General features: G+C 40.0%; 1 pseudogene; it reads right to left on the bottom strand.

The window, feature by feature from the left end:
* Positions 1-2696: 2696 nt before the first annotated feature.
* LOC140509226 (cellular tumor antigen p53-like) lies at positions 2697-4053 on the bottom strand (annotated as a pseudogene).
* Positions 4054-5641: the final 1588 nt, after the last annotated feature.

The following is a 5641-nucleotide window of genomic DNA, read 5'->3' as shown; positions in this document are numbered from 1 at the left end:
GAAATGAGAGGAAATAAAAGCTCCAAGATTTTGTTTTCTTTTCTGTATTTTTTTCCTAAGAGCTAGAGTATAGGAGAAATAATGCATGACAGTGGCTTGAAGGAATAGTGGATTCAAATGAAGGGAATGGTTGTTGTTTGTTGTTTTGTTTTGTTTGTTTTGTTTTAAAGGAGGGAATACCCTGGGTTCATTTGTAGAAAGCACCAAGAAGTGCACAAAATGAGAGTGAAGATTAAAGAAAGGAAATGACCCTCAGGGCAAACTCTAAGATGTGATGGGGAGGAGTAAATATTGGCAATGAGAAGGGCTACCTTATTATCAGATATTACAACAGAGGACAAGAAAATAAAGGGTGATATTGACAGGTTTGGAGGGAAGGAAAAGGATCATATGATGAATTACCTCTTATTAAAATTTTGTATGAGATGCTGAAGAGTGGAATCTTCAATTGTTCTTCTTGCTTGCCCAGTGTGTTTTTAATATTGCAATACAGTATAGATCTCTAAGCATTTATACAATATTAATTTCATGACTCAAGTTAATAGAAAAGTTTGATTAACAAAATATACTTTTTGAGAAAACAAGTTACACTTTTATTGACTGTCTTTTGCTTTTTGAGTAGTGTGTTTTGAATGACCCAACCCCTATATTTCCTTACATATATATGTATGTATGGATGGATGGATGTATATATATCTTTGTGTGTTCATATACAAACATACATATACATAAAAACACATATACACTTTCTACATGATATGACCTTGAATTTTGAACAATCAGGTGGTCAGAAACATAAAGGGCTGATTTATTGAGAATTAGTTGATCTTTCATTTGGAGATGTCAATGACTAGGGGTATTGCAAGTGTTTTAATTCTTGTACAATATGAAGATCTTTCATTTAGAGGAATGTGTGGTTAATCATACCTAGGGGGTTCTTTTGTTGTCTTCTTAGAAATATAATTATATTCTTACCGAGTCCCTAACTTCACATCTGAATGGGCAGCCTTCTTTAATTGGGCTCTGAGCCAAAATATCTGGACACTCTAAGCCTCTTATAAGTGGACTTGGGCTCATGGGTTTGACACTTAGAATTTTCATCATTTGTCCTGGTTTAAAACATGAAAAAGGGATAGATCTTTTCTAAGTTGCTAATTAACATTTTTTTTGCCAGTATTAACTCTTTATTTGAAAATAAATTCCATAAACATAGCAAAAAGATACAAAAAAGGGGGAGAAAAGAAGAAATCTCTGGGGTTTAAGAAAGTTTCCCTTGTCTGTTCCTGAGAATCTGAGGCTAGAACTGTGGTTCTCAACCATTTTTATGTCAAATCCCTTTGGTAGTCTGATGAAACATGGCTCCCCTTCTCAAAATGCTTGCTGCCTACATTCATCGTGAAAGGAAATGCTAAATAGAGGCAAGTGAAAATAAAACTTCAGAGTCTAGCTTAGTCTAGAGGGTACAAAACATTTTGGTAGAAGCACATTCCAATGGGCATTTCAGAGACTAAATCCTGCCTGTAGGACAGCTCATTTTATCACAGGTGTCAACCCATCAACAACTATTTGTAACTACCCACTTTCCTGACATCCTTCCAGGAACACATACCTAAGTGGGTACACTTTCCAAAATGACAGAAACACTTGTAATAGTTTCAAGAAACCGTCATGGCTCTAAGCAAAATCTCTAGTCTAGAAAGGCAGTATGGCAGAATGGAAGCATCATTTTTGAATGGAAAGAAGTTATTGAAGACTTCTCAGTGCTTAACAAAAGCTTTTAGTAGGTGGTCAGGCCTAAGTTTCGGGTTCCCAGAAATCATGTGACTTTAGGGAATATGAAACTTACTCCCACCCTCCAACCCTAACCCTAAACCTCCTTGGGTTGCCACAACACAACTCCCCTTGGGTTGCCATATCAACATAACACAACTGAGCTTGGGTTGCCGCATCTATATCAACATAACATCTATTAGTTATTCCACTGCTACCTTGTCCCCTATTCACAGGGTAGACTGTCAAGTTTAGATTGTGAGCCTGCCTCCCAGCCAAGGGGAGTGAAAGGCCAGCAGGAGGGGTGACATCTGCGTTAAGGCTGTATAATCTCTATTTTTGCCTTCTGTAATTGTCTCACTCTCCTGTTTACTTATCAGAGAGGAGATGCCTTTTCTCTCGAGATTATAATAAAATCTTGCTGCTTTGCTTCTACCTTGAGAAGTCTTTAATTTTTATTTGAGTCAGTGGTCTCTGAACCACACACTTTGTGGTTCTGGGTTTAAATCCCATTTCTCACTGAGAAATTAGGCCTTAGTTTCCTCACCTAGGGGGCCTCTGAGGTCCCTTCCCTCTGTTCTAAGCCTATGATTCCAATGCTCCTAATATTCTTACTTAGAACTCTCTCCTCAGATAGCACTACCCTCTCTTTTAGAGGGACACTAATTTGAGGGGCTTCAGTAGATATAAAGTGGTGCCTGGAATCAGGAAGACCTGAATTCAAATTGGCCTTGGTAGCTGTGTGACCAAGTCACTTAACTTCTGTTTGCCTTAATCCACTGGAGGAGCAAATGGCAAAGCACTCCAGTATCTTTGCCAACAAAACCCCATGTAAACTACTGGAGGCATGAAGAGGTGGACGACTGAACAACAAAGTGAGAGAGCATGGCCTCATAAAGAAAGATCACACTCCCCGTTATCTTATCTGTTTTAGCAAGGAACACCTTAATATTGTTTGAGATTTAGACATCTAAGCTGGAAGAAGGGGTAGGGTTGAAGACTGGGAATCTCTTAAAGGAGAGACTTTAGAGGAAAGTTTGCATATGGGAAATAAAAAAACAAAGGGTCTCTGGGGGTATGTTCAGTCAGAGTCAGCAACTTCACTTTTCACCAAAAGTCTTTTGCCTTGACATGGGGTAGAATTTCCTTTCTTGGACTTCAATTGGCTGTGGTAGTGATAGCTTCCCTCAGGCTCTTTCCCACTGTGAGCATCTTTCAGTTCCAAAGCTTCATTTATTTCCTAGAGCAATTCATAGTGGTGACAACCTCGAATCTGGAGGGTGAAATATTCTCCATCCATTAGCTTCTTCTTAACCTTGGGGGTGCTGCTAGGAGTGGTGGGCAATGCATGCTTATTGCTCTCAGAGGGTGGCTATGGTTTTTGACCTCCCTTCTTGAGGAAATTTTCCTCCTCAGTGGGCCAGTCTTTTCCAGGACAGGCACACACACATACTTCAAAATTTTAATGGCCCAAGAGTTGACCACTGGAGTCTTCCAGGGTTATGATGGTGAGGATTGGGCACTGCTGCTCACCATGCAGTAATTGCTGCACATACAACTGTAATGAATTGTAGTACAATCACAGCCAACCTCTGAGGACTCCTATGGAATGGGCACACTCTGTTGCATGGTGGTGGTATCATTGAGGTATTCACCCCATAGATTTCCTTCCACCCAGACCAGGTGCTGTGGGGATGCCAGGGCATCTATGTACTTAGTGCATTGTTCATGGTGGGGACAGTGCTTAACCACCTTGGTCATGTAATTCTGATTTCTTATAAATAGCCATAGTGTGAACTAGGGCACACAGGTGGTGGTGAGGTGACCTGGAGCTGGACAGGGCAGGTCTTAGTCAGATGGCAAAATAGCTTGTTCAGCTCACAGGAGTACATGCAGGTGATAGACTTGGCTATTCCAGACTGTAGAAAACCAAGCTGAAAGCCATAATCCCCAGAACAGTCCTTTCTAGATGGAACAATAGATGATGTGGGCAGGTTAACTGGGGGTACAGGCACCTGAAGACTAAGACTTTCTTCCTCATTTCTCAGCCAGGTTCCATTGTATGGTGAGGCATGTATGTTCGATAAGTCATCTTGCAAGTTGTTCCATTGTAAGTTTCATAAGTCTGAGAAAGTTTCCTGGCTCAGTGGGGGCTCCTGATCTGACAGTGATTCCTCCATGGCAGGCCTCAGAAAAGCAGTTGTATGGTTGGCAGGATGGTGAGGGAAGAGGGAGGGAGGTCCAAGAGTGGACCGCCTCAGGCCTGAAACATAGCATGCTCCTGCTCACACTCTCCCGAGGTGATATTCCCTTTAGAAAGCCCTGGCCTTCAACATTCTAAAGTTCCTATTAACTTCCAAGAAGCTGACTTCTCAAAAGTCCTCCGGATCATACTGCTTGCCATTCACAAAGCGCGCCCCTATTCCCCACCCCTTGGCCTGGACAGAAAGGCTAGTAGGTGACCCCCAGGGAACGTGGAAAGAAAGCAGAGGCTTCTATTCAGGAGCAGCCATTTCTAGAAGTCCCCTAATTAACATTTCTTGACAGATTCTCATCAAGGGCAAGTCTGCCCTTCACCCCTTTCCCTAATTGTCAGCATTGTTATACTATCTGATTTTGCTTCCTGATTCCTCCTTAATTATGTCTTGGGTCTGATGGCAAGCACAATTTCCCTTTCCTTTTTTAAAATGTCTTTCTCACAAATTAAATCATTTTTCTTCTTAGCCCAAGGGGAAAAATGTCTCATTTTGTTCAGGGTCTCATCATGTTTAAAGGTGAAACTTTATATTTTTCTAACATTTAAGAGCATTATACTTTTGACATGAGTGGTACTCTGGAAAGGGGGATGTTAGAGTCAGAATCAAAATACTATAGGCACAACTAGGTACTGGGTACTCACTCAAGATTCTATCTATTTGAACAAGATCCATTCCACATCTAATGGAAATGGAGTTTTAATTGGGGCTACCTCATGGACTCATTGTGGCACAGAGAAAAAAATATTAACTCTGAATTTAGAAGTTCCAGATTCAAATCCCATCTTTGACATTTCATTTCTGTGTGGTCTTGGGTTAAGGACAGATTCCTTGAAGTTTTGAACATTCTGTGTCCTCCTCTTTGTGCATAATACTGTTGATTACATCAAGCCTCAATTGATCTCTAACCCTTCTAGAAGAGAAATATTCCACAAAGTTCAGTCAGTCAATAGGAATCTAAAATTATATTTTCCAAAGCTTGTTCATCTATAAACACACATATCAGTTTTTATACATAAATTTGTTGCAAGATTCTAGGTGAGACTGGTGAGGTCTTGAATTAATTACTGTGGTGGCAATGTAAGTGGAGAAAAGAGAATAAATGCAAATGACTTTTTAAAGACATATACCTGTGTCCACAAACATGTATGTGTGTGTATATATATGTATATATGTAATATTAAATGCTATGTCTATCTACTTATATGTTTGTATATGGCATACAACATAGTTGGACACTGAGCTGGGTCCAGAATTGGTTCTGTAACCAAAGGATAAGTTGGGAGATCAGGAGGAGGAGGACTGGTCAAGTCAAAACCAGAGATTTCTCCTTCCCCTTTTTCCAGCCAGTTTCTTTGCAGGATGTGCTAGAAAGTCACACTTATTCCAGTCTCCAAAATGAATCTCTTTTCATCTCATTTGCTAGTTTAAAAATGATCCCAGAAATGTGTGTGTGTGTGTGTGTGTGTGTGTGTGTGTGTGTATGTGTTTCTAGCTTCTGAGGGGCTAGATCTCTTTTAGGAATTTGAAAAATAATTTTGCTGACCTCAATTTACCATAACAGCAATAATTCTTATTTTTGATACAATGTTTTTTTTTAATCCCTGTTGCTATAT

The sequence above is a fragment of the Notamacropus eugenii genome, chromosome 5 (genome assembly GCF_028372415.1).
Source record: "Notamacropus eugenii isolate mMacEug1 chromosome 5, mMacEug1.pri_v2, whole genome shotgun sequence".
NCBI classification, from domain to species: domain Eukaryota; kingdom Metazoa; phylum Chordata; class Mammalia; order Diprotodontia; family Macropodidae; genus Notamacropus; species Notamacropus eugenii.
The sequence above is the reverse complement of the archived record's forward strand: the minus strand, read 5'-3'. Positions and strand labels throughout refer to the sequence as shown.